Below are 8,847 nucleotides of genomic sequence, written 5' to 3'. Positions count from 1 at the left end.
CCATGGGGTCTCTGAGGGTCGGATACGACTGAGCATCTTCACTTTCACTTTTCACTTTCATGCATTGAAGAAGGAAATGGCAACCCACTCCAGTGTTCTTGCCTGGAGAATCCCAGGGACGGGGGAGCCTGGTGGGCTGCCATCTATGGGGTCACACAGAGTCGGACACGACTTAAGCGACACGGCAGCATCAGCAGCAATGACATTGAACACCTTTTTGTGTGCATATTTTCTCTCTGTGTATGTTCACTGGTGAAGTATCTGTTCAAATCTTTTGCCCATTTTCTATTTGGTTGTTTTCTTATTACTGAGTTTTCAGAATACTTTATAAAATCTGTGTGTACATTTTTATCATATATATGCATTGAAAATAGTTCTCTAGTATATGACTTGTCTTTTCTTTATTTTAAAGTATTTTTCTTACAGCATAAGTTCTTAATTGTAGTAAAGTCTAATTTGTCAAAGTTTTCTTTTATGGATCATTCTTTTTAGGTTATATCTAAGAAATCTTTGTTTAGCCCATGGTTACAAAGATTTTTTCCAATATGTCTTCTTCTGGGAGCTTTATAATTTCAGGTTTTACATTTAGGTCTATGATACCTGGGAAGTTAATTTTTGTAAAGAGTGTGAGATATGAATTGAAATTCTTTTTTTTCCTCATGTGGATATTTAATTGTTCCAGCATTCTAAATAAATTCCTGAGTGATCTTGAGTCTGTTGATCTGTGGGGCCATACTTTGAATTGCACTTTGAATATGCAAGTGAAAAAAAGAGGAAATTCTTTTTAAAATATTTATTTATTTATCTGGCTCCTCCAGTCTTAGTAGCTGCACGTGGGATTTTCAGTTGCAGCGTGTGAAGTTGTAGTTGCAGCATGTGGTATCTAGTTTCCCAACCAGAGTTTGAACCTAGATGGCTTGCATTGGGAGCTCAGAGTCTTGGCCACTGCACCACCAAGGGAAGTCCTAAAATTCTTGATTCTTGAAAAAAAAAAAAATTAAAAGAAGAAATTCCAATCATAATATATTACTTGGCTCTGCAGTGAGTATACACACAATTGTATTAATATTAATCCACTCAGGTGTTACTGGGTGGTTTTAAGCCACAGTTCTGAAGGCTGGCAAATCCAAGAACCAGGGAAGATAGAAAGAACTGTGGTTTCTCTTTCTCCTCTTATAAGGGTATTAATCTCATTATGGGAACCTCACCCTCATGGCTTCAGCTAAAACTAATTACTTCCCCCAAAGTCCCATTTCCCTCAGTGATAATATCTCTGAGGATTAAGATTTTAACATATCAATTTGTGGGGTAGGAGGCAGATGCCATTCAGTCCTTGGCAATGGGTCATAGTGATGGAAGCATTTGATTATTGATTTATCTAAAAGTACTAATAAAACTAGAAAGGGAGAATGAGAATAGTGGGGAAAAAATAAGTGTGTATCAATAGAAGCTCAATACATAATGCCCAAAATTGATAACTCAAAAAATAACAGTATAAGGCTATTTTAATGATATGAAGCTTAGCTACAGGGCTGGTGGCCTCTAACTACTGTTGGTTTTAAAAAGTGAATAGATCTATGGTTCGGGAGGGGGTATGGCAGAAGCCAGCCATTTTTCATCATCAGCCTTTTAGTATTATTTTACTTTAAAATAAAATAAAAATATGTGTTTGCTTAAAGTGAAAATTAATTAGATTTGAAAATACAAGTATTCTTTACAGAGTTTGATGTTTTTGAATAAACTTAGACCTTTTTTAGTTTAATGTTCTAGTGAAGGGCAGAGCTGAATAAGGCTTTTCAGGATACTTAAACCAGCTAAATATGGAAAATAGGCCTTTAATTAATTATTAACTAATCTAACTATTGGAATTATAAGCACCACATAGACCCAAGAATAAGGCTGCCAGGTTTAGCAAATAAAAATAAGTATGATAATTGATGCTTTTGAACTGTTGTGTTGGAGAAGACTCATGAGAGGCCCTTGGACTGCAAGGAGATCAAACCAGTCAATTCTAAAGGAAATCACTCCTGAATATTCATTGGAAGGACTGATGCTGAAACTGAAGCTCCAATACTTAGGTCACCTCATGCAAAGAGTTGACTCATTAGAAAAGACTCTGATGCTGGGAAATATTGAAGGCAGGAGAAGGGGACGACAGAGGATGAGATGGTTGGATGGCATTACCGACTCGATGGACATGAGTTTGAGCAAGCTCCAGAAGATGGTGGAGGACAAGGGAAACCTGGCATGCTTCAGTCTATGGGGTTGCAAAGAACCGGACACAATTGAGCAACTGAACAGCAATAAATGTCCCATGCAGTGTTTGAGACATACTTATCTTAAAGTATTACTTGTTTATCTGAAATTCAAATTTCACTTGGCTTCTTACATTTTATCTAACAACTCTATCCAAGAGACACATGATTCATAAAAATTGCTAGAATGGAGCACACTGGGGGCAGGAGGTGGGAGATTTTTCATTTACTCACCCTGCATTGTGGCAGCCCAGTGTTGATTCCAGCGTATTTCTGGGGGTGCTGCTGCTGCTGCTAAGTCTCTTCAGTCATGTCTGACTCTGTGATCCCATAGACAGCCACCCGCCAGGTGACCCCATCCCTGGGATTCTCCAGGGAGAACACTGGATGGGTTGCCATTTCCTTCTCCAATGCATGAAAGTGAAAAGTGAAAGTGAAGCCGTTCAGTCGTGTCCGACTCTTAACAACCTCATGGACTGCAGCCCACCAGGCTCCTCCGTCCATGGGATTTCCCAGGCAAGATAGAGCCTGTTATTGCAGTACTTTTATTTTTTTTTAATCCAGTCAAGTCCTCTGAGTCTGCATAACCAGTTAGAGCACTTGAGTGTGCTCAGTCATGTCTAACTCTTTGCAACTCCATGGACCCTAGCCTGCCAGGCTCCTCTATCCACGGGATTCTCCAGGCAAGAATACTGGAGTGAGTTGCCATTTCCTCCTCCAGGGGATCTTCCCAAATCAGGGATCAAACCTGTGTCTCCTGCACTGGCAGGTAGATTCTTTCCTGCTGAGCCGCCAGGGAAGCCCTATGTAAATGCAAAACTTACACAGCATATGCACTTGTAACAGGAAATGCTTGAATCGCAGTCCTTAAAAGTGAATGTTGGCCCCTGGAAGGATAATTTTCTGAGGGCTAAGAAAGAAAGTGGTTAGAAATGAAGTAAATGTACATTTCTCTTACCTTTTACTTCATCTGAAATGTGCAGTGTTACAGGCATTCAAAGCAGGAGAAACTTAGGTCTATGGTTTCACATTTAATATCTAGTCATGATGTTGTGCTGGATTCTCTTCTTCTGTAAATGTAAAAAGAATTAGAAGTTATTATGAGAAATTTTAAATATATACAGAAGTAAAGAAAATGAACCTGCACGCATCCATCACCCCAGCAATGATAACTCATGGCTGATCTTCGTTTGTTTCAATTCCTATTCTTTATCCCTCTCTAGTTATTGTGAAGGAGAAGGCAATGGCAACCCACTTCAGTACTCTTGCATGGAAAATCCCGTGGACGGAGGAGCCTGGTAGGCTGCAGTCCATGGGGTCGTGAAGAGTCGGACATAACTGAGCAACTTCACTTTCACTTTTCACTTTCATGCATTGGAAAAGGAAATGGCAACCCACTCCAGTGTTCTTGCCTGGAGAATCCCAGGGACGGGGGAGCCTGGTGGGCTGCCGTCTATGGGGTCGCACAGAGTCAGACACGACTGAAGAGACTTAACAGCAGCAGCAGCAGCAGTTATTGTGAAGCAAATTCCAGACATCATCTAATCCCATCTCTAAATATTTCAGTACATATTTCTGACATACAAGGACTCTCCCTTATAAACATAACCACAATACTCTCATCTCACACACACTCCTAAATCAACGAAAATTCTGAAAAAGACATTTTAAATAATATTTGCTAGATGAAATAGAAATGATCTCACAGGATTTTAGCCAACACACTCCTTTCTGGTATTAATTAAACAATGTGGACAAGTTTAAATGCCATTCAGGTACCACTTCAGAGGAGGTAAATTCAAACACTCCAATCAGGTATTAAAGTAGCTTGTCTTTTTAATATTCAAAGAAATATACTATTGTTCAATCACTCCTTGATCCAACAGATATCCATTGAATACCTATTGCACTAAGCACAGGACACAAAGATCAACACATTTGCCTTGAGGCATTGTGGAACATGCAAGCTTATATACAAGCACTTGTGATACAAAGCAGAAGGAATTAGTGACAAATAAAGGCACAAGGGAGAACTAGCTGTTGAAAAGGGTTCTAAAGGATGTGTGTGCTTATTCCAAAGTAGCAGAGGCTGGCTTTTCACTGGAGGAATCAGCAGGAAGAAAGGCATAAAGAAGACAAAATCTCCTAAATTATTCATTCTTTAACAACAAAGACTGGGTCTTACACATCTTTGCAAATCTCCTGCCCTGGTCTGTGACACCTAGCACAGTGCCCGACACACATGGACATTTACTGAAGAGATAAACGTAAAATTCACTTTTTACCCCCGTGATTAATAATATTAATTCTCAGTCATTCCTAAAATGCCTGTGTTATACTGCATTATACATGAAGACCATGCCACAGAACCCCTTCCACCCCCACGAGGAAGAGGTAAGCTTTGCATTATTTTATGAGGGCAAATGTTTAATTGCCCTGAATATTTTCAGAAAGATGCTGCCTCCCTTTATGTACTAGTTTCTTTCATGTGCCCAAGCATATCATGGGTGAATTCTTGCTGATCTCCTTTATTAGTTTAAAGGATGATTGAACCATCTGTGGGTCTCCCCCTCCCCCCACCCTGTTATTGTGACCTGCCCATTAGCCTTCTAATGAGCAGATATGAAATTTGCTTTACTGACCATTTTCTCTGAAAATAAAAGCCAGAGTGAAGCTTTGCTAACCACATGATTGAAATTTATTGCCACTGAAAGGATTGTGTGTAGGCGGGGAGGAGGGGGTTTGGATTGGGCTCTAAATTAAAACTTAAAGAGCTCTCTGTAATCATTACAAGGACTGTAGTGTCCTGAGTAAAATTTAATCCTATCTGTTCCATAGGAGAGAAGGTCTGCATATTTACCAGCTGGCCAGCAGTGCAGTAAATTTATCCCGAGTTATTTTCCATATCATTTTGTTTATTTATATAGACCCGATTAGACCCTTTCAAAGGCTTAACTTAGTGTGGCTGCTGCAGACAGCTAGCTTACACCAAGCCTTTCTTGGCAAGACTTGAAAGCGAACTGTAAATGGTGTAAACAATTGTATGTGATTATACACTGCCAAATAATGTGCATCTGGGAAGACAAACAAAACTTATTAAACAGACAACAAATAGTCGAGGTAAATATCAAATATGTTAACTCTACAAAACACAGGGCTGGATCTCGTCAAAGTCTTATTAACTCAGCACAGCTGGATTAAAATAAAAAGCACCATTTAGACTTAAAAGCAGGGGATCCCCAAGTTAGAAAGTCTGGATTCTGTTCCCGTCTCCATCACTAATTCACTAAGTGACACTGATTATTGCTTTGATTTTTGTTTGAGTTTTCCCAACAATGGCAAAGGGATTTCAGGGCTGCTCCTGAGCGCATAGGAGAATGTTCACCATATGAGTTCCCTGGAAGGCACTCAAGAGAATTGCTGTCTGGTCACCTCCTAATATCCTGCGATCTCCAGGAGTTCTATGTCCCCCTCGAAAGTAAGTCAGCATAAGTAAAAATTGGTGAAAGAGATGACGTTCTCAAGTTAGGTCACTTCCGTGGCCATGGCAGGCTTTGGAGGTAGGCAGCAGTGCGTGCTTGCTAAGTCACTTCAGTCGTGTCCAACTCTTTGTGACCCTACGACTACAACCCACCAGGATCCTCTGACCTTGGGATTCTCCAGACAAGAATACTGGAGTGGGTTGCCATGCCCTCCTCTAGGGCATATTCCAGACCCAGGGATTGAACCTGTATCTCTTGCATCTCCTGTGTTGGTGGGCAGATTTTTTACCACTGCACAACCTGGGAAGCTCTATCTTTTTATAAGGAGGCAAAATCTGTCCCAGGAGTGATAAGCAGCTACCTGCTTCCCTGGTGGCTCAGCTGGTAAAGAATCTGCCTACAATGTGGGAGACCTGGGTTCAATCCCTGGGTTGGGAAGATCCCCTGGAGAAGGGGAAGGCTACCCACTCCAGTATTCTGGCCCGGAGAACTCCATGGACTATATAGTCCATGGGGTTGCAAAGAGTCGGCAACGACTGAGTGACTTTCACATCCATCTTACTGTCCAGACTTGGCAATATGTCTACCCTTCCATTCCTTTCTGCCTCCCATGAATGAGGGCTAGAAAGGAATGGGATTCCACAACTGGCTTAGATTTATAACCTTTCAGAAATTGAGGTAGTGGAGGGGCCTACCTTCTCTAAGGGCAATAGAGAGGGAGGCGTGAAGAGGGGAAGACCATGCCAACCCCAGAGTAGGTAGTCACGTAGGACTCTTGTCCCAACAGCTCTAATATCAGAGGTGTTTGGAACCATACATGTTTATGGTTGATGGTTGGTATCTTTGGGTGTTTTTAATAGAACTTGCTTTAAAAGCAAAGCATTGTCAGTGACTTTTTCAACCTCATTTTATCTACCCTTGTTCCTTTCCTGTCTCATGTCCTGAAACGTTGTTTATCTCACAACCCAGGGTTCCCACTATTCTCTAGATCAGAAATGTTCAACTCAGCTGCACACGAAAATGAAAAGAAAGTGTTAGTTGCTCAGTTGTGTCTGGCTCTTTGTGACTGCATGGACTGTAGCCCATCAGGCTCCTCTGTTCATGGAATTCTCCAGGCAAGAATGCTGGAGTGGGTAGACATTTCCTTTTCCAGGGGATCTTCCCAATCCAGGGATAGAACCTGGGTCCCCTGCGTTGCAGGAGGATTCTTTATCATCTAAGCCACCCAGGAAGCCCATAAGAATCATCTAAAGAGATTTTTTAGAATCCTGCTCTCCAGGCTTGCACTCCTAGGATCTCTGAGGGTGGAACAGACACATCAGTATTTTTTAAGTCCCCTGGGTGCACCCACACAGAGAGGCACTGAACTGATATTCCAAATGGCTAATCATAATTTAAAGTGGTGGTGCTCCTTTATCTTGGAGATGCACTTGAGTCACCTGTGGTGATTTTAAGTCTCACATTTGCCTAGGTTACATAATCTAAATATATCCTAAATGTAACTCTCTTCTTCTCTACTGCTTCTATCTTAATTCATGCCACTAGCATCTCTATCTTCTACTTTTGCAACAATATCTCTGTTTCCATGGCACCTAGACTGAGCTTCTGGAGCTTAAATTTGATCATTTATCATCCTGCTGGAAATCCTTAATGCTTAGAATACAATCCAAGGCCCTGACTACGGCCACTCAGCCCTAAGTGACTAGCCCTGCCTCTTCCTCCGCAGCCTCCATGTCTCCCTCTGTAGGATTTACTTCCCAGCCTCGTACTGTATCTCTGACATGCCCAGCTGGGTCTCACCCCTGGGCCTATGCCCTTGCTGCTCCCTCTGTCTAGCATCCTTCCTCCCAGATATACACATGGCTTTGCTCCCTTCATTCATGATTTTATCCCTTGTGAAATACCTTTCCTTTACTATATGTATCTCAAATAACACCTCCATTCTTTTTGTCTCCTTACCCTGCTATATTCTCTTTTGTAGCTTTTGCCACTACCAGAAACCAAATTACTTGCTAGTTTATTTATCCAGTGCCCATTTTCTCCTAGAAAACAAAATATGAGGGGTGGGATTTTGTTTGGTTTGAGTATAATCCAATCTCTGGAATAGTGCCTGGAAGATAATATGCACTCAATATACAGTGAATGAATAAATGAATGCGTAAATATCCCTTACTTTCATTTTACTCTCATTGTCAAATGTATCACAATTATGAAGCTATCACAGAAAAAGCCTTTTGAGATCACACAGGTTTCTCAAATAAAGCAATCCATATATGCATTTTTGGTCTCTTTTATTTGACTTCCTTTAATTTGAAACCTGAGTTTCTCACCAGCTCGGAAAATATTGGATCACATAAAACATCAATAAGATTTGTTTTTATTGGAAAAGGTGATTGCTCCAAGTTAGGGCTGTCTGATTTAGCAACTAAAAATATAAGCTGTCAAGTTAAATTTGAATTTCAGATAAACAACAAATAATTTTTTTAGTATCAGTATGTCCCATGCAATTGGGACATACACTACAAAATTACTCGTTTGCTTATCAGAAATTTTAATCTGACTGGGTGCCCCATAGTTTATGAAAGTGAAAGTGCTACTTACTCAGTCATGTCTGACTCTGCAACCCCATGGCCTGTAGCAGATTCTTTACCATCTGAGCTACCAGGGAAGCCCATCTTGTATTTTATCTGACAACCTAAATCCAAACTGCAGTGGAATTTGCTTTAATACAGGAACAAGCATGAAGTCAGATGACCTGCTTTTGAACTGGAGCTCAGCCACTTATTGAGTATGTGAACTTGTGTTGTTGCTCAGTCGCTTCAGTCGTGTCAGACTCTTTGCAACCCTGTGGACTGTAGCCTGCCAGGCTCCTCTGTCCATGGGATTTTCCCTGGCAAAAATACTGGAGCAGGTTGCCATTTCCTCCTCCAGGGGATCTTCCCAACCCAGAGAATGAACCCACATCTCCTGTGTTGGCAGGTGAATTCTTTACTACTGAGCCACCTGGGAAGCACTATGTGAATTTGGAGAGGTTATTTAAATTTGTCAAGCTGTTGTTTTTCCATATCTAAAATGGTGATAATAATATTTATTTTATGTGATTATTTGAA

General features: G+C 40.9%; 1 long non-coding RNA gene across 1 annotated transcript; it reads right to left on the bottom strand.

Moving 5' to 3' along the window:
- Nucleotides 1–823: 823 nt before the first annotated feature.
- LOC129651686 (uncharacterized) lies at nucleotides 824–3,656 on the bottom strand. Its single transcript, XR_008714272.1, has 3 exons — nucleotides 3,511–3,656; nucleotides 3,214–3,325; nucleotides 824–980 (listed from the first exon to the last, which is right to left on the bottom strand). It is a non-coding gene; the product is annotated as an uncharacterized LOC129651686 (long non-coding RNA).
- Nucleotides 3,657–8,847: the final 5,191 nt, after the last annotated feature.

Source organism: Bubalus kerabau, chromosome 4 (genome assembly GCF_029407905.1).
Source record: "Bubalus kerabau isolate K-KA32 ecotype Philippines breed swamp buffalo chromosome 4, PCC_UOA_SB_1v2, whole genome shotgun sequence".
Classification (NCBI taxonomy): Eukaryota; Metazoa; Chordata; class Mammalia; order Artiodactyla; family Bovidae; genus Bubalus; species Bubalus kerabau.
This window is presented reverse-complemented; position numbering and strand designations above follow the sequence as displayed.